Source organism: Salmo trutta, chromosome 14, assembly GCF_901001165.1.
Source record: "Salmo trutta chromosome 14, fSalTru1.1, whole genome shotgun sequence".
Taxonomy (NCBI): Eukaryota; Metazoa; Chordata; class Actinopteri; order Salmoniformes; family Salmonidae; genus Salmo; species Salmo trutta.
Window position 1 is genome coordinate 86,080,862 of NC_042970.1, and position 20,904 is coordinate 86,101,765.

Sequence of the window (20,904 nt, forward strand, 5' to 3'; positions counted from 1 at the left end):
TGCAATTTTAAATAAAATACCATGAAATAAATAATTAGTAAGTGTACTGTCATGTACTAAAGCCTCCTGAGGACCTCTGCTGCCTCTCCACTGCTGCTACAGGGGTATTTGTTGTGAAAGAGAGGGATCTGCACTGAAAGAGAATCTATGTACATTACAGACAACTACGCCGTTCAGTCTCTCTTGGCCCATGCTAGCCCGTAGCCAAGTCTTTAACCTGCGGAGTGCACTGAAACTCCTCTCAGCCTCACATGAAGACACTGGCACCACAAACAAAATTCTGATCAGCACCTCAACTTGGTCAAACAACCCCCGCACCTCCACTGGAAGCCTCCTGAGGACCTCTGCTGCCTCTCCACTGCTGCTACAGGGGTATTTGTTGTGAAAGAGAGGGATCTGCACTGAAAGAGAATCTATGTTCAGCTCTGGGTACTGATCTAGAGACTCATCCAACTCCCCCATGAGAAGCGCTCTTTCCAACTTTTGCAGGACGTTTAGACTGTCCTGGTCAAAACGGTCGCCAAACTGAACCTCCACACCATCCAACACTTTAAAAAATTCTGCCCTATAGTGATCCACTGCTTTGCCAGCAAATTGTCTTGAGTGTGTCTCAATGGATTCAATGGATTCAATAGAGTCAATCAATGTTGTTGCTTTCTCATACAGTGCAAGGTAGCTTTCGTCATTTCTCTTGCCCTTAAGAGATGACCGCACACACTCGACTGCAGCCTGCATACCAGAGACAGTCTGAGTTTTCTTCTGCAGTGAAATGTTTAGACATTCAAGCTCTCCAAGAACAGCAGAGGCAAGTGTGAGGCCCAACACAGTCTTGCCTTTGCTGAAGTGCTCGAATAAGCCACTGGCAGTTGAAGCTGTCTTGGATGCAGTTTTTGCCATCTCCTCTAGGCTGCTTAGTACCCGCTCATACTGCCCTAGCACAGCTCTAATAGCAGTATTCCGCACAGTCCACCTTGTTGGACATAGGGGTTTCAGGGTGGTCAGATTTGTATCTTTGGACGTGGCAATTGATTCAAACATGCTCTTAAACTTTCCTGACTGGCCATAGAGGACACCTAACTGATGGACCCAAGATAGGGAATCCCGGATCAGTGGGGAGGCTGTGCAGCCAGCCTGTGTAATCAGATTACACAGTGTGCTCCACAATGCACATAGAGGGCTAATGGCTGCTGCCTCCTCACAATTGCCTGTGCACCTGTGTATTTTCCTGCCACGTTTAGAGTCACCATCGTAGCTCTGCCCACGTAAGCCAGACATGGGCAAATTGAGCCTCAACAACACATCAGTTGCCACTTTCGCAATGCCCTCGCCTGTTGTCTCCGACACCCTGTATAGCCCAATAAACTCCTCGTGAGGGACAAGGCCATGGTCAACATAACGCAGGCAGACACTCTCCTGTTCAGCACCAGAGACATCTTGAGTACCATCAACAATTACTGAAAATTGTACAATCGGAAGAGACCTAATCTCAGCTGCAATGCCTTGAATGACTGTATTGTCCATGATGTTCAGAATTTCATTCTGTACTCCTAACTACCGGTACCCAAAACTACACAATTAATCAAAACAGCAATACCATTGCCTTAAACAAATCTTAGTTCAGTCACCAGTTTAAGTTGAGAGTGGGGGTATCTATGGCATTTTCCAATTGTGTCCCTATTTTACAAGTTTTAAAAAATTAGAACCTTTCATAATGTTGCCAAACAAAGACTCAACAAACTTACCTGAGACTCCCTGTCTCTGCCAGTCTGTCCCTGCATATCTGTCCCCAACTCTGCTGTCTGTGTGCCATCTGTTGCCTGCTCTGCCTAATGACATCAATGTGAAACATTTCCATTAGCATTTCACTTCTTTCTTATGAACATTTTATCAACTAGTCTGAGATATTTGGCTACTAGCGTTCTTACTATGCGTTTTGGTGTACTGAAAAATACTCTGATGTCCGTCTTTTTTCTGCCATTTTTCTACCTGGCTGGCTGGCTGGCTGGCTACACACACACACAGTGTGTAGGTTATTTACAGTAGGAGATGGGCTTCTATCATTCTATATGGACTTCGATCTAAAAGGTAGCTAGCAAATGTGAAACGGATTAAAATGACAAGAGTTGACAGCTGTATGAGTTCACCATTTACACAACATATGCTGCAACCTTTTGTAATTTTAATCGTTTGTTTCATATTGGCTGGCTTCCAACAATAGCTGAATTTGCAAAGCTAGTGAGCACCAATTCCGTTTCAGTGGTGTTTGCTATAATCTTTGCTACCCGGGTTAAATAAAGTTGAAATAAAATAAATAAATAAAAGTTCCCTTGCGACAATGTAGCTTTTGCAACGAGACCATTAAATATATTTAAGACAATGGTAGAAGAGAGTGTAGTTCTGTTCAGTTTGGATTTCAGTTTATCGCTAACCTTATTACAGGGACTTTGAAGCACTAACTTACATCATCTGCGTGCTGATCTTGGAATAAATTGACGATAGCAAAGATTCCATCTTTGACGAGGCCACATAAATGGAATAGGTACTAGCTAGCTTAATAGTTAATATTTGCACGCTAGCTCTGCATATTCAGCTAGTGTGTGTGCGCGATTGACTGGATTAACCTCACGTCAGTTACGTGTATTGAGTGCCTTTCAGACAGTGGATACGACCTCTCTGTTACCTCGCAAGCTAAGGAACTGGCAGTGGATCAAACCATTGTGAGGCAAAGGGTGGGGGTGTCGCAATCTTTTGAAACTTAAAAACGCGCTATTAAGTGTCTATAATCAGCACAATTGCTTTCATTGCGAATTATTAATATTATTTAAATTACATAGTTATGTTTCAGTGATATATTGGGGAGGACAAATCATATTTTTCCCAGGATGGGGGGGTCGTGTCCCCCCCCGTCCCCCCCGGGATTTCCGCCCCTGGCTGGGTGTAAAGTATAGTGTTACTATTTTAAGTGTTTCTATAATCCACTATGTGAAAAATGAATGGTGGAAATACGACTGGAACCATTTCCCTGTTTGACAGCTATGTTTTATGGGTATTATGACTCATACTGTTGTTAGGGTTGAACTGGCTATTTGTTTGCATAACTTATATAATATACCGGAGAAGCAATGCTACATTATTAAGTATATAAACTACGGATAAATCAACTGCTGAAGACAAGAAGAACTACAACCGGCGACAGGAAGTGCGTCACGAGGCTGGGACCAGCCTGCACGCCGACGATAGGAGGAGCAAGTTTAAACCACGCTCCTCCTCCCTCTGACAGGCCAGCATTGAGCGGGAACTATCACTGTCAGAGTATATAAGAGAGAACAATAGGATGTGTCGCTCTCTTCTCTGTCTGCCCTGCGAGGTGTCACAGAGAGACCGTATACGAACGACATATTTACCATACACGTGTTTGCATTAATTAAAGTACAAATAAATCAGAAGTTACTATGTGCTGACGATTTTGTTCTGATACCAGAAACGAATTGACGCAACTTTAACACTGTGGTAATCTATGGAGTTGGAAAGAGAACAAACAGATCTGGGACCAGGCTAGTCAAGTATAACATTACATTTGAAAATGTAGTTTTATATGTTATTTAATTTGCAACCTTTTTCTCCCAGAAGGAGACTGGGAGAAAAAGATGTCTTTCATTTTACCCAAAAGATGTGGCCTATCTACTGATTCTGTCAAGCAGCTATGGTTAAAAAGCGACACCCAATCGGAATTCCTGAGTAGAATAATGTTTGCCTAGCAACACTCTGTCATTGGCTAGAAATGACTAGTTTGCTGGGAAAATGAAACTTAACAGAATGTAAGGTGCAGCACATTGGGCGCATTAGTTTCGCATGAGTTTTAGACCATTCCATTGGTCGTTGAGGTAAATCTCCACCCACCTGGGGCACCTGACTCTGCAAAACCAGCAGGCCCACCTCTTCAGCTCTCTGTGACAACAGGGGACAACAATTAACAGATCTGTGAAACCACACTAAAAGTGACTATTCAACTTAACTACCTTACTAATTAAATGTTGTTCAACAATCTACTCTACAGTACTTGAATAACTGTAGCACAATATTAAGTAGACATTTTATTGATTTCAGGTCTGTTAACATTTATGCATAAATAATCATATGATTGCATCACTTAACATCAAAAAGTCAAAACAATCACATTCTGCTATACAGTATGTTTGTATTTATACATATTTTAATATTGTAGAACAGTGAAAGGAGAAACATGGTTAAACTTTTACCTGAAACATTTACCTTGTTTAGTGCAGAGATAGTGCAGTATATTGTACCTTGTTTAGTGCAGAGATAGTGCAGTATACTGTATATTGTTTAGTGCAGAGATAGTGCAGTATACTGTATCTTGTTTAGTGCAGAGATAGTGCAGTATACTGTATATTGTTTAGTGCAGAGATAGTGCAGTATACTGTACCTTGGTTAGTGCAGAGATAGTGCAGTATACTGTATCTTGTTTAGTGCAGAGATAGTGCAGTATACTGTATCTTGTTTAGTGCAGAGATAGTGCAGTATACTGTACCTTGGTTAGTGGAGAGATAGTGCAGTATACTGTACCTTGGTTAGTGCAGAGATAGTGCAGTATACTGTAAATTGTTTAGTGCAGAGATAGTGCAGTATACTGTACCTTGGTTAGTGCAGAGATAGTGCAGTATACTGTACCTTGGTTAGTGCAGAGATAGTGCAGTATACTGTACCTTGTTTAGTGCAGAGATAGTGCAGTATACTGTATATTGTTTAGTGCAGAGATAGTGCAGTATACTGTACCTTGGTTAGTGCAAAGATAGTGCAGTATACTGTACCTTGGTTAGTGCAGAGATAGTGCAGTATACTGTACCTTGGTTAGTTCAGAGATAGTGCAGTATACTGTACCTTGGGTCAACAGCCATCTTATAGCAGGTTGTTGCTGTGAGCGACACACCTGCAGGTTTTTGTCAGTACTGACTAAGGTCATGTTCCACTGCTTAGACGTTGCATGCATCAACCAATGGTTGACTGACAGATTGCTAAAACATATGATAGGATTAGCTGATGTGTAAAATATCTATCCAGGCGTTGTAAGATCTGGCATGTGGTGGTTCATTTCTTTACTATCAAATGAGGAGAGACAAACTTATCACACAAGTCAGAGTTATACTTAAACTAAATCTTTAATCACTTATTAATAAGGGAGCAGGTCAATACAACGCACACATATAAAGTGAATCGATTGAGTGCTCTACGATAATGATGGCTGGTCAACTATTCACGCTCAGATGATCTATAGAATGGGTCACAAGGTTAAGATTTGTATGAAGGACACCTATAATGCATAGCAGACAGTATCTGCTGTGTCAACAGTTTTCATTGTATAGAGCAGTGTCTGTCCCCCTGACTCCAAACTGGAACCATCTCTCTCTGGTACGGTATAGAACGGAAACATGAACTCATGTTCTCTGGAATGCTCTTTAGGTTTTATCACCCAAAAGACATGGTAAATCTCCTCTGTCAGTGTTATCCGATAGAGGCCCATCCTCAGTAGAACACACTGTCATGGGTGTCTTAGGGATTGGACCAAAACGCAGCGGGAATGTGAATACTCATCTTCTTTTAATGAAGGAAAACGAAAACACTTAACAAAACAACAAACATTGACAAGAAACAGTCCTGTCAGGTGCAACAAACACTAAACAGGAAACAACTACCCACAAATCCCATAGAAAAAACACCCCTACTAAATAGGACCTTCAATTAGAGGCTACGAGGAACAGCTGCCTCCAATTGAATGTCAAAACAATAAACTAGACATAGAAATAGAAAAACTAGAAAATAGAACATAGAAATACAAAACATAGAACACAACCCAAAAACCCCGACAACACAAAACAAACACACCCCTGCCACGTCCTGACCAAACTACAATAACAAATAACCTCTTTTACTGGTCAGGACGTGACACACACACACAATAGCTATAAGAATCCTCTATTCTGTTGCATAAAACAACCATTTCATGCAATAAAAGTATTATAACATAACCTTGCAATTTTCCACCATAGGTGTCAACAACGTCTGAGCAGAGGAACACACCCTTTGTGTTCCGACACCTCCCGATTTACACATTCTTTAAATGTTCACCTCTAACTGGTCTATCTGGTCTTAACAGTTGCAGCCAGGCAACAGTAGAATAATAGCCATGTTAAGAATGTCATTTGATACACATATGAGTACATTATGTTCACCCGAGGTAAGCTACTTTGTTAGGGAATGTACTGTGTTTATCCACAGTTATACCACATATCATCACTCTTTTTATAGTTTATAGTTTAATAGTTTTTATTGTTTGAAAGTCATGTAGCTGAGAAAAATATATAATTTAGTTCATCCTCATCTATAAACGTTGGAACTTTTCCGAACACTGCATGAGTCACCGAAGAAATGTGGACTTTTTATTTTGTAATAGGTCATCGTCTGTTTCCATGTTTTTGATTGACTGCAGTTGTAGTAATGGCACGAGGAAGAGGAAGGACTCTGAAGATTATGTTCCTGTTGACACTCTGCCTGCAAGACTTCACTGGTCAATGCCAAGGTACACACACACACACACACAAAGTACACACACACAATACACACACACACACACAATACACACACACACACACACGCACATTTGTTTGTTTCTTTGGATCCCATTGTCTTTTCCAGAGGCTGCAGATATTCTTCCTGGGGTCAACAAAAAACACAAAACATGACAAGTAATGAAACACTGATAGACAAGGACAGTCACACAAATAAATAAATAAATAAATAAATGTATATTATTACAATAATAATACAATAAAATAAAATAAAAAATGTTTGTGTGTGTGTGTGTGTGTGTGTGTGTGTGTGTGTGTGTGTGTGTGTGTGTGTGTGTGTGTGTGTGTATGTGTGTGTGTGTGTGTGTGTCCCTTCACATGTCATTCCATGAGAAGTTGATTCATGTTTTTTTATTTATTTGTTTAATTTTGGACTTGGGGACTGTGAAGAGACCCCTGGTGGCATGTCCTGTTGGGTATATATTGTTGTATAAGCTGAATGTTATTTCAATATTTGACTAGAAGAGAAGCAATTAATGTCTCGTCAACCCTCAACCAGGAAAGACACAGACACACACACATACACACACACGCACACACACACATATATGCATGGACTTACACAGTAGCTGTTTTCAGTAGCCTTTAATCAAGACACCCACTATCAGTGTTAGTAGTTGATGTTACTCTTCAATAACACAGACCCCAAAGCAAATCAGGGGGGAGAAAAATATGTTTAAAATCTGTTGTTCTGCCCCTGAACAAAGCAGTTAACCCACTGGTCCTAGGCTGTCATTGAAAATAAGAATTTGTTCTTAACTGACTTGCCTAGTTAAAAAAATAATAGATGTTATGCTGAGAGGTAGATGTTCATTCTCCCCTGTCCTCAGTGATTCTTTCCACAGAACAAAGGGACAGGATGTAGTTTTATAACCCAACCCTAGCCTGTGGTTGACCAATTAGAATTCCTTGCAATGAAACTGGGCCAATGGCCAAATAACAAGTATCCTATATCAGTCTCAATGTCTAGACAAATTCCTCCCATGTCTCTGACCCATTGATCACCCTATTACAGAAAAAACACTATTTCCATTGATCGTTAGTACTCTATTGACTTTTTGTCCTCTTGACCTTTAGTACTCTATTGACCTCTCATCCTCTGCGTTGTGTATTTATCTTAAAATATTTTTACACTCCCCCTAGACCGTTTTAAAAATATATATACTTGAAATGTATTTTTGGAAAATAATAGATAACATGAAAAATAGACAGTATAGAAAACATTAGCAGTAAGCCTAAAATCATTCACATTAAACACGTTACATTTCTATAAAACACAAAGGGCATATTTTACTTGCTGTTACAGTAAGAAATAGATTTCAAACAAAGTTATAGAAGATAAGCATTAACATGTGTAATGATGATATCCTTTACGATTCCCACCACATCCTGTATTTGAGGAAACTCACACCAAAAAAATATTGTCTACAAGACAATAATATTCAATCGTCCTACTGGCAAGGTCATCATTCACCAAGTCCTTTAAAGTGACCAGCTGTCACGTCCTGGCCAGTATAAGGTTAATTGTTTTGTAGTTTGGTCAGGACGTGGCAGAGGGTATTTGTTTTATGTGGTTCAGGGTGGTGTGTTTTGTTAAAAGGGTGATTGATTTAGTAATTCCGGGTTTTGGTTTATGTTTAGGTATTTCTATGTGGAGTCTAGTGAGTGTATGTCTATGTTTGGTTAATTGGGGTTGGGACTCTCAGTTGAAGGCAGGTGTTGTCTATCTGCCTTTGATTGAGAGTCCCATATAGTAGGGTGTGTTTGTGTTTGGTATTTGTGGGTGATTGTTCCGTGTTTAGTGTGTGTAAACCTAACAGGACTGTCAGTGTAGCGTGCGTTCGTTTTTTTGTTATTTTGTATGTTCATTTTGGGAATTTATTAAAAGTTCAAAATGAACAACTGCACACCTGCTGCGTATTGGTCTACCTTTTCCGATGACGATTTCGCATTATCGTCAGAAGACGAAGATATTTGTGACAGAATCACCCACCACTCAAGGACCAAGCAGCAGAGGGAGGAGCAGAAGGAATTCGAGTTGGACTGGCAGGAGAAGTGGACCTGGGAGGAAGTTCTGGACGGGGCCGGACCTTGGCATCAGGCTGGGGATTATCGCCGCCCGCAGTGGGAAATTGAGGCAGCCAAGGCAGAGAGGCGGTGGTACGAGGCCAGAGACGCGCTGAGGGAGAAGCACGAGAGGCACCCCCAAGACATTTTTTTGGGGGGGCACACGGGTAGTTTGGCTAGGCGAAAGAAGAGCCGGAAGCCAGCTACCCGTGGTTATATGGAGGAGCGTATGGGGTGGAGAGCGCTATGTTTCGCTGAGAAGCGCACTATCTCACCCATACGCACGCACAGTCCGGTGCGAGTTATTCCAGCCCCTCGCAGGTGCCGTGCTAGAGCGGGCATCCAGCCTGGTAGGAGGATGCCTGCGCAGCGCATCTGGTCGCCGGTACGCCTCCGAGGACCAGGCTACCCAACTCCCGCTCTACGCACAGCTACCATCAGGCCCCTGCACAGCCCAGTCTGCCCTGTACGAGCACCCCGCTCGTACAGGGCTACTAGTTCCATCCAGCCAAGGCGGGTTGTGCAGGAGGTAAGATCTAGACCGGCTGTGAGCCTCCATAGCCCTGGGTTTCCAGCTCCTGTCTCTCGTGCGGACCCGGAAGTGCGACAACCCAGTCCGACTCGTCCTGTTCCCGCTCCCCGCACTAGCTTTCAAGTGCGTAAACCCAGCCCCGCCAGTCAACAGTCGTCGGAGCTGCCCGCCAGTCAACAGTCGTCGGAGCTGCCCGCCAGTCAACAGTCGTCAGAGCTGCCCGCCAGTAAACAGTCGTCGGAGCTGCCCGCCAGTCAACAGTCGCCGGAGTGGCCAGACTGCGCTGAACTGCCGGAGTGGCCAGACTGCCCTGAACTGCCGGAGTGGCCAGACTGCCCAGACTGTCCCGAGTTGCCAGACTGCCCAGACTGTCCCGAGCTGCCAGACTGCCCAGACTGTCCCGAGCTGCCAGACTGCCCAGACTGTCCCGAGCTGCCAGACTGCCCAGACTGTCCCGAGCTGCCAGACTGCCCAGACTGTCCCGAGCTGCCAGACTTCCCAGACAGCCTGGAACGGCCTGAGCCGGAGCCACCTCCAGAAATAGGTGGGTTGGGGAGGGGGGGTGTAGCACAGTGCCGTCGTTGACGGCAGCCACCCTCCCTTCCCTCCCTTTAGAAAAGGGGAATTTTTCTTTTGGTGTTGCTTGGGTTTATTTTTTGTTATGGTGCTTCCGGGGTAGCACCTTTAAGGGGGGGGTAATGTCACGTCCTGGCCAGTATAAGGTTAATTGTTTTGTAGTTTGGTCAGGACGTGGCAGAGGGTATTTGTTTTATGTGGTTCAGGGTGGTGTGTTTTGTTAAAAGGGTGTTTGATTTAGTAATTCCGGGTTTTGGTTTATGTTTAGGTATTTCTATGTGGAGTCTAGTGAGTGTATGTCTATGTTTGGTTAATTGGGGTTGGGACTCTCAGTTGAAGGCAGGTGTTGTCTATCTGCCTTTGATTGAGAGTCCCATATAGTAGGGTGTGTTTGTGTTTGGTATTTGTGGGTGATTGTTCTGTGTTTCGCCTTGTGCCTTACCAGACTGTTTTTGTTGATCGTTCGTTTTTTTTTGTTATTTTTGTATGTTCATTTTGAGAGTAATTAAGAGTAATTAGCCTGCACATACCTGCTGCGTTTTGGTCCTCCTTCACCGACGACAACCGTGACACCAGCTCTTCCACACTGGTATCAGTCCCACATAGATAACGATTATAACTTATGTTCTGACAGTCTACCGGTAGTGAGGAATTCTTCTTCCGTTCCACTGATTGATAAGGACTTCTCTAATGAACACTTCAACGGTGATCTTGTATCATTTCAGGTACAGTCCTTGGGTCAAAGGGATATTGCTACAGCTTCAGATGGTAGATTCTCATAACCTGTAATGAAGGAAACTGTCATAATCGTCATAATGGACAGACCAAGGCGCAGGGGGTAAAGTGCTCATACTTAATTTATTTAAAGATAACACTTAAACGAAATAAACATACGATGAAAAACAGTTCCATAAGGCTATACAGAAAATAACCACCCACAAAACACAAGTGAAACAAACCTCAACTAAATATGGCCTCCAATTAGAGGCAATGACAACCAGCTGCCTCTAATTGGAGGTCCTACCAAAAACCCAACATAGAAATAGAAAACTAGATTTAAACATAGAAATAGAAAACATAGAACCTAAACCCAAAACACACAAAACAAACACCCCCTGCCACGCCCTGACCAAACTACAATGATAAATAACCCCTTTTACTGGTCAGGACGTGAAAGAAACAATGATGAAAGTAACGTCCTGGTTTCAAGAGAAATTTATATTTCACATACATTTCCCTAAGTAAGCATGTCCCGATTTTCATGAAAAAGTTGGACATTTCCCCTAGATTTCCCTAATACGATGACTGCGGTGTACAACATGAAAGCTTAACAGGTTCTGATCATCTTACTATGCTTCTTCACCTGAGATTGGCCCCCGATTGCTAAAAAATCAGTTCTTTATTCTCCAGGCTCTGCTTTGTCATCAAAATGGACAACCTTGCAATGAGTGTATCCATGGTGATTTTTCCTGATTTTTCCTGGACTTTCACTGCTGACCTTATTATGAGCAACACTTGATAATGACCTTCCCATTCTGGCCCTATTGTGTCTGTTACATATTTTTTTTACCATCACCACAGCCTGGTGGTTAGAGTGTTGAAATAAAAACCGAAAGGTTGCAAGATCGAATCCCTGAGCTGACAAGGTAAAAATCTGTGTTCTGCCCCTGAACAAGGCAGTTAACCCACTGTTCCTAGGCCGTCATTGAAAAAATATATTTGTTCTTAACTGACTTGCCTAGTTAAATAAAGGTTGAAAAAAATTGTTATCTCTTGCCGACACTTCTCTACTTTGAAATGGTTCTTCATATCAATTAATATTTTTCATGCTCACATCCGGAGGAGCTGTTCTGCCCTTTTCCAGAGTGGTTTTTATTACTTAACAATGGCATTACATTAACTTCAAAGGTTGTATAATATATATCTCTATGTTTATATATTTATTTAACCCCCCCCCAAAAATGTTTTAAAAGTAATTATATATATATTTATAACCCCCGTTGAGGACTATAACCTCTTCTTTTTCAAATTGTCTCTGTAAGGCCTGGTTACCTATAAAATTTGTGTTCACTTCAAAAGCTTGTTGAAGGCTTACATTACCCACATGTGTACAAATTGCACAAAAAGGACTCAAACGTTTTAATAGAGGACTTAAACCCCTATAATAGAGATTTAACAAACCTGTAACAGAGCAAATAAAGGACTAAACCTTATACATCACGGATACGTATCACTCATTGCATGCCCTAATTTTATCTTGATTTGGTCATTTGAAATGATATCACACTGCTGGCTTGTTTCTGAAGCTAAGCAGGGTTGGTCCTGGTCAGTCCCTGGATGGGAGACCAGATGCTGCTGGAAGTGGTGTTGGAGGGCCAGTAGGAGGCACTCATTCCTCAGGTCTAAAAAAAATGTCACCCAGCAATATGTTAGCATTCAATCAGGAGATTAAGAGTTGAATCCCATGGGTTGCGCTCAATTGGTCTCTCTTTTCCCTGGATCAACACACAGTTGAGTCTTTCCTTGTTGTTGGTTACGACCAATTCATCCGGGTCACGGCACCAAGTGTTAGCAGTTGATGTTACTCTTCAATAACACAGACCCCAAAGCAAATGAGGGGGAGAAAAATAGGTTTATTCAAAGACTGACAAATCATAGATGTTATGTTGAGAGGTAGATGTACATTCTCCCCTGTCCTCAGTGATTCTCTCCTCAGTGATTCTTTCCACAGAACAAAGGGACAGGATGTAGTTGTATAACCCAACCCTAGCCTGTGGTTGACCAATTAGAATTCCTTGCTATAAAACTGGGCCAATGGCCTATTTCAGGCTCAATGTCTAGACAAATTCCTCCCATGTCTCTGACACATTGATCAATAATTCGCTATTACAGAAAAAACACTATTTCCATTGATTGATAGTACTCTATTGACTTTTAGTCCTCTTGACCTTTAGTACTCTGCGTTGTGCATTTATCTTAAGATATTATTTAAAAATCAATCATTTCTTGTCTGTTTCCACAGTTTCAGGGCAGCCCTCTGACCTGAGGATAGTTCTGCTGGGGAAGACTGGAGCAGGGAAGAGTGCAACAGGAAACACCATCCTGGGGAGAGAGGTGTTTAAAGCGGAGGATTCTCCAGTGTCTGTGACTGCTCAGAGTGAGAAACAGAGTGGAGTGGTGGATGGGAGGAAGATTGATGTAATTGACACCCCAGGACTCTTTGATACAAAAATGTCTCCAGAAGAGATGAAAAGTGAAATAGTCAGGTGTATAGAAATGTCAGTCCCAGGACCCCACGCCTTCCTGCTGGTGATCAGACTGGGGAGGTTCACAGAGGAGGAGAGGAACACTGTGAAGTGGATCCAGGAGAGCTTTGGAGAAGAAGCCTCAATGTACACCATCTTGCTGTTCACACATGGAGATCAACTGAAGGGAAAAACAGTGGAGGAGTTTCTGGCTGAGAGCAAAGATCTACAGAAACTCATCAATATCTGTGGGGGCAGATATCACTCCCTAAGCAATGACAAGAGAAAAGACACTCAAGTCCCAGAGCTGCTGAAGAAGATAGAGGAGATGGTGATGAAGAATGGAGGACAACACTACACCAATGAGATGTACCAGGAGGTCCAGAGGAAGATCAACGAGGAAAAGGAGAGGAAGAGACAGGAAGAGAAGAGAGAGAGAGAGGAGACAGGAAGAGGAAGAAATAAGAAAAAGAGAAGAACAATTGAATGACTGCAAGTGGTCAGCACTTGCCAGTTCGGGTGCATTGGGGTTGGGAGCCATGTACAGCTCTCCATTGTCATTAGCAGCAGGGGCTGTATTCGCCGCTGTTAAAGGTTATCAATGCATGGACACCTATTTCAAATCAGGTAGTTCCAACTCAGAAGACCAGAAGGATTAAGATTTCCACATCCACCATCTCAGATTGTTTTGAAATTAAGATTCATTTTAGTGTTATATAATATAAATATAATTTGATCTCTGAGAAATTAAGCAAATTTATTGCGCCCAATTTTACCTTTCAATTGATAGGATTCATTTTCTATTCAATAAATATAGTACCAAACATCTGATCTGGATCAAATTTTTCCCCAACAATGATGGAAATGAAGAAAAAAGAATGATCAAAAGTCTCAGATCAGATTTTGGCTATTATTTCACACTAATGCCTTGTTATCTGGAGGGCGGCCATTTGCATCTCCCCAATGGTCCAAATGTGGAATCCGTAACCATGCTGGTATCAAGGACAGTAATGGTTTGAGAACATTCCAAGATTTGGAAGATACCTACACATTACCAGTTACCTACACATTACCAGATACATACACATTACCAGATACATACACATTACCAGATACATACACATTACCAGATACATACACATTACCAGATACATACACATTGCCAGATACATACACATTACCAGATACATACACATTACCAGGAAACTCTTTTGTTTATATTTACAACTCAGGTTAGCTTTGTTAGCCTATGGAGTCCCTTGGGAAACCCAGCTACTGAACCATCCAATGATGGGATTTATTAATAAATGATCTGGGCTCCTGAAAGGACTGATCTCTATAATATACATGCTATATATGCTAACTTCTGGAAAGTGGTAGAACTTTTTAAACAATTCCTCCCGCTTGGGGGTGGCAGATAGCCAAGTGGTTAGAGCATTGGGCCAGTAACTGGACAGTTACTGGATCAAATCCCTGAGCTAACAAGGTAGAAATCTGTCCTTCTGCCTCTGAGCAAGGCAGTTAACCCACTGTTCCCCAGGTGCTGAAGATGTGGCTGTTGATTACGGCAGCCCTCTGCACTTCTTTGATTGGGTTAAATGCGGGTTGGGTTAAATGCGGAAGACACATTTAATTTGTACAACTGACTAGTATTCCCCTTTCCCTTGTTGTCCCAGCAGGTTTTGACAGCCTCTGGTCCCATACCAGACAAAATAAAAATTTGTGGTACTTTTAATAACCATTTACCTTAAACTGGCCAATTATTTGAAAGGATAATCTCTGAAAATGCATATCATTCTACTAGAGTCCCCTAGTCACATGACCTTGTAGAGAACGATGCACTAACAGACTCACAGACTTAATCTTCATTTCACCATTTGATGTCTATGATGTACTAAGTGCTATGCTAAAGAGTGTAAGAAAGTCTAAAATGCATATCTGATTCACATAATCCCTTCTTACTCTCTGCACCTCTTATCACAGAACCATTGACCTATATATTATAACTTTACAGTTGTTTCTGGTGTTGTTCCTAAGATCTGTAAAGCAGGACATGTCCTCCCCCTACATTAAGGAGGAGATCCTTCTGACTTAGATAACTACCGTCCAATTTGCAAATGATCCAACTGTCAGCTAAGAACTTTTTTAACTTCCCACTCTATTCTTAATGTGAACCAATCCGGTTTTAGACCTGGACAGAGCACAGTTTCAGCTGCTAGTTTTGGATGTGTTAAATTTCTTAGATCAGAAAAAATTGTGTTGCATTTCCAAGGCCTTGGACACTGTTGACCATCACACTCATTCAAAAGTTGACTGAAATAGGCCTGGATCAGGCTTCTTGAAAAGTGGTTTGAGAATGTTATGTCAGACAGGACTCAATGTGGGATTTCTGATGGTGTGAAGTCTAGTTTCCTGGTACTGGAACCTGTTCTCTTTAATATTAATACAAATAATATTGGTTTGTCTGTTAACTTGTAATATTAATCTGTATGCAAAGTGGGCTTCTGTTTTAGGACTAGATCTTGCCTCTCACTAATGAGCAGGAAGCAGATTGTACAATCAACTTTCCTGACAGTTCTTGACTATAGTGACACCATTTACCAGATTGCAGCAGCTACTACTCTTAAACCTTTGGATGCAGTCTACCATAGCACCCTTCACTTTATCACAGGTGACAGTTTTAATACTCACCACTGCATCTTGGGGCGGCAGGTAGCCTAGTGGTTAGAGTATGGGGGTCAGTAACCGAAGGGTTGCTGGATTGAATCCCTGAGCTGCCCCTGAACCAGGAAGTTAACCCCTTGTTCCCTGGTAGGCTGTCATTGTAAATACGCCTTTTTTCTTGTGTCAGCAAGAGCTACCCTACTAATGTTCTTAACTGACTTGCCTAGTTAAATAAAGGTTAAATTAAAAACTAAATGTTTTTATTTTTATATAATAAAAAAAAAAAATTCTGTCTCAAAAGGTTGGCTGGTCCACACTAAAGTCCTGTAGATCACTTCATTACTCCCTTTTTGTTTACAAAGCTCTACTACTGCAGCTTCCAACGTACCTAACTTTGTTACTAACGTATGAAATAATGAGCTACCAAAGCCACTCGTCAGATTAATTAACTCTTGAGGTCCCTCTGGTCTCTACCAATTTAGGTAAATACTCCTTTAGTTTTATTGCCCCCATTGTTGGAATAACCTACAAAATTCTATGCATCTTGATTCCCTGGTGCCTCCAGGGCAGGTTAGGACTCTGGTGTTGAATTATTTAATTGAGGATTGCATATTATTATATATTTTTTGTTACCCACTTTTTCTCCCCAACTTTGATCTTGTCTCATCGCTGCAACTCCCCAACGGGCTCGGGAGGCGAAGGTCGAGTCATGCGTCCTCCGAAACATGACGCACCAAACCGCGCTTCTTAACACCTGCCCGCTTAACCAGGAAGCCGGCAGCACCAATGTGTCAGAGGAAACACTGTTCAACTGACGACCAAGGTCAGCTTGTAGGCACCCGGCCCGCCACAAGGAGTCGCTAGAGCATGATGAGCCAAGTAAAGCCCCAACAGCCAAACCCCCTGACCCGGATGACGCTGGGCCAATTGTGCGCCGCCCTATGGGACTCCTGATCACGGCCAGTTGTGATACAGCCTGGGATCAAACCCGGGTCTGTAGTGATGCCTCTAGCACTGCAGTAAAATACTTTACACTGCTGCGCAACTTGGGAGGCGGATTTCAGTTGTTTCGATTGATTGCGGTGGTTTATTTGTTGAAATTGTGGCATTGAGGTTGTGGTGTTGAGGGAAGGGCGTTGAGGTTGTGGCGTTGAGGTTGTGCTTATTTATATTGTTGCTGTTCTATTTGCAGTGTTAGTTTTTCTTCCTGTTTGGGAGAAAATGTTTGTATTCAGGGCACCATTGGGAATGAGACCTTGGTCTCAATTGGGCTACCCTCAATAAGTAAAAGTGAATAAATAAAAAATATATAAACAACTATTTGAAAGCTCATATTCTGAGCTAACCATTAAAAATGTATGGTCCACCACAGATCTAATTGAATCTGAACAACCCTTTAACTGGAACAGAATATGGAAAAATATGGCCTCCTCTAATCTGAACCATCAATTTATACATTGTGTGCAACCGAATTCATCACCAAGTTGTACCAGGGTGCTGGTGGTATGCCCGAAGGCATGGCTGGTGGTCTCCGTTGCTGGTGGTATGCCCGAAGGCATGGCTGGTCGTCCCCGGTGCTGGTGGTATGCCCGAAGGCATGGCTGGTGGATTCCCCGGTGCTGGTGGTATGCCCGAAGGCATGGCTGGTGGATTCCCCGGTGCTGGTGGTATGCCCGAAGGCATGGCTGGTGGATTCACCGGTGCTGGCGGTGCCGCTCCTGCAGGCGGTGCATCATCTGGACCAACTATTGAGGAAGCCGACTAAACCATTCCAACGTTTCTGCAACTACCTCCCCCTAACAAGCAACGTTTGAAATGTTTTACACTCTTGTGGCTTTGAGTCAATGACTATTATCACTGTGACTCTTATCACAACCTGTGTCAAGTCACTCCAGTTCACACTGACCGTAGTAGTAGTCCGTCACAACTTTTCCCCACTGATCTTTGTCTATAGCGCCTGCTAAATTCAAGGCAGCAATGTTGTTGAGAGCAGTCCATTGCTAACGTTATATCTTTTTTTAAAAGCTGCTCAGTATCTTCACATACTGAGCAGCTCACGTTATAGACAGAAGCGTGCTACATGGCAGACTAATCCGAACTCATCTCTCGGCATATCCAGCCCATCCATTATCTCAGCCAATCATGGCTAGCGGGAGGGTTCCTGTCTTTTTCCGTGGCTAAACCGACTAGGCTCTTATTTGCAGATGGCATGCACGTTTTTTTTAAGGCATTTCTGCCAAACAAGCATTGAAGTAGTGCCTAGCTTCTTGAATCAGGTCACATATGAACATTCTATCATTAATGAGCTCGAAAAGATAAGAGCATTTATCCTGATTCAAAAACCCTCACATATATCCTTATCACAAGGGTTATGCAAATATAGGAACTATCACAGATCATGTTTTCTCCTACAGATCACATTGGTGTCCGGTTACTAAGCAAATGTTTCATAAGCTATTCTGACTGTTACACACAAAGAAATAGGATCCGGGTACACAGGCTACGTTGTCACACCTTTCACTGAAAATTACATTAGAAACACACCTCGTGATGAGAAGGACGTCATTCCATCAAAACACACCTCGCGATGACAAGGACTGTGAGGGAAGTCAGTGCATCATGTTGATGACTTCAGAACAAAGCAGACATGTCATACACCTGTGGTGAGAGATAAGTATCTAAATAGGAAGGACTGTCTGAAACACGTCATCACATGTGGGATGTATCACAAATGGCACCCTATTCCTTTTAGAATACTTTTCACCAGGGCCCTAGTGCACTACTTTGACCAGGGCCCTAGTGCACTATAAAGTAAACAGGGTGCCATTTGGGACAAACCCCACAGGTATCTCCCACAACACAAACCCAATGGGGAAATGTAAGTTCCCTAAATCTCGTATTCAACATCGACACAATATTTAGCATATGTAGAGTTTCTGTAATCCACATGATATACAGTGTTCTATTTGTGACACTCAAGATGCGGGTTTATAGTCACTAGACTTGTTATGGTTTGTTCTCATATCTGTTGATATAGTGAATGACCATAACATCCAAGAATATAATAAAATGAATTGATCTTGTTCTACACTTCATGTATATACTCTTTCTTTCTTACTAAAGACTGTTTGTTCTGAGAGGTGGAGGAAAGAACAGGAGACAGAATGAGTTGAAATATAAAGTCAAGAAGAAGGAGATTTAAGATGGCGTATTGACAGCAACAGCAGTAGTTCAGACGGTGGTAGCAGCTCCAGTAGTAGCAGCTCCAGTAGTAGTTCAGACGCTATATCATTTTCTGAAATTGATCTTTGACCATTAAATTATCATTGTAATTGTGCACACATTGATGTCATACATGCACCTACCCCAATGCTCTGTTGCTGATGACTGGGATGAATGCAGGAGCAGATTTCAGGAGCAGGACAAGACAGCCTCTTTTTGACTGATGACTGACATAAGCGCATGATAGGCCTATCTGGCTTATATGATTAGGGTGGTCATAATGCTTCTTGATAGTGTCATAAAGTGCATTTTCTACAAGTTAAATTTAAATATGAGGGGAAAAAACTTGACTGTTTCTCTCAGCCTCATGACAAAATTCTGCATTCATCCCAGTCATAAGAAACAGAGCATTGGGGTAGGTGCATGTATGACATCAGTGTGTGCGCAATTACAATGATAATTTAATGTTCAAAGGTCAATTTCAGAAAATGATATAGGCTATGTTGTAATGGAATGTTTTGCTTTGTGTGGTAGGTTCTGTGGGTTTTGACTCTTATGTAGGTGTCATAACCTGCCATAAAATAATGCAAGATATGTCACAACAGGTCTAAATATATGTGTCATGACAGTGTTATGACCATTTTATGACAGGTTATGACAAGTTATGTCAGCTGTTAAGACATATTATGACATGGTTATGACCATATAGTGTTACCATTTAAGTGCTTCTAAAATCCTCTGTGTGAAAAAATGAATGGTGGAAAAATGATTGGAACTATTTCCCTGTTTGACAGCTAGGTTTTATGGGTATTATGACTCATACTGTGGTATTCTATGGAGTTGGAAAGAGCAGAAACAGATCTGGGACCAGGTTGGGCAACTATAAAGTTACAACTACAGTATACAGTTACATTTCAAACGCAGTTTAATTTGTTATTTCATTTTTAACCTATTTTTTTCCCCCAGAAGTAGACTTCTATGTATCCAACACATTTCATTTTATCCAAAGATGTGGCCTATCTTATGATTCTGGCAAGCAGCCAAGGTTGAACAGCGATACCCAATCAAAATTCAGATTTAGCCTATTCTGAATAGAATAATGTTTGCCTAGCAACAATCTCTCATTGGCTAGAATTGAGTACGTGCTGGGAAAATGAAACTTAACAGAATGTAAGCTGCAGCACAATGGTATTTTAAGGTGCAGCACTTTAGTTTTGCATGAGTTTTAGACCATTCCATTGGTCGTTGAGGTAAATATCCACCCACCTGAGGCATGTGGCTATGCAAAACCAGCAGGCCCACTGCTTCAGATGTCTCAGTGACAACAGGGGACAACAATATACAGATCTGTGAAACCACACTAAAAGTGAGTATTCAACTTAACTACCTTACTAATTAAATGTTGTACAACAATCTTCTCTACAGTATTTGAATAATTGTAGCACAATATTAAGTAGACATTTTATTGATAACAGGTCTGTTAATATTTATATGATTACAGTTTGTTTGTATTTATACACGTTTTAATATTGTAGAACAGTGAAAGGAGAAACATGGTAAGATTTTTACCTGAAACATTTACCTTGTTTAGTGCAGAGATAGTGCAGTATACTGTATATTGTTTAGTGCAGTATACTGTATATTGTTTAGTGCAGTATACTGTATATTGTTTAGTGCAGTATACTGTATATTGTTTAGTGCAGAGATAGTGCAGTATACTGTACCTTGGTTAGTTCAGAGATAGTGCAGTATACTGTACCTTGGTTAGTGCAGAGATAGTGCAGTATACTGTACCTTGGGTCAACAGCCATCTTATAGCAGGTTGTTGCTGTGAGGGACACACCTGCAGGTTTTTGTCAGTACTGACTAAGGTCACACTGCTTAGACGTTGCATGCATCAACCAATGGTTGACTGACAGATTGCTAAAACACATGATGTGGTTAGCTGACA

The 20,904-nt window shown here is 41.8% G+C and overlaps 1 protein-coding gene and 1 pseudogene across 3 annotated transcripts in view; both read left to right on the forward strand.

Annotated features, from left to right (window-relative positions):
- LOC115147785 (GTPase IMAP family member 7-like) overlaps nt 1–20,904 on the forward strand; it is a 32,875-nt gene that overhangs the window by 10,225 nt on the left and 1,746 nt on the right. The window contains exon 1 of one of the 3 annotated variants that reach the window (XM_029690081.1): nt 3,885–3,998. The exons of 1 other annotated variant lie outside the window; for it this stretch is intronic. The gene's annotated coding sequence lies outside the window, so the exon portion shown is untranslated. Of the gene's footprint in view, nt 1–3,884; nt 3,999–20,143; nt 20,320–20,904 lie in introns of those variants that run through there. One more of the 3 variants, XM_029690080.1, reaches the window with a different exon arrangement.
- On the forward strand, nt 3,952–13,892 carry LOC115147778 (GTPase IMAP family member 7-like; annotated as a pseudogene).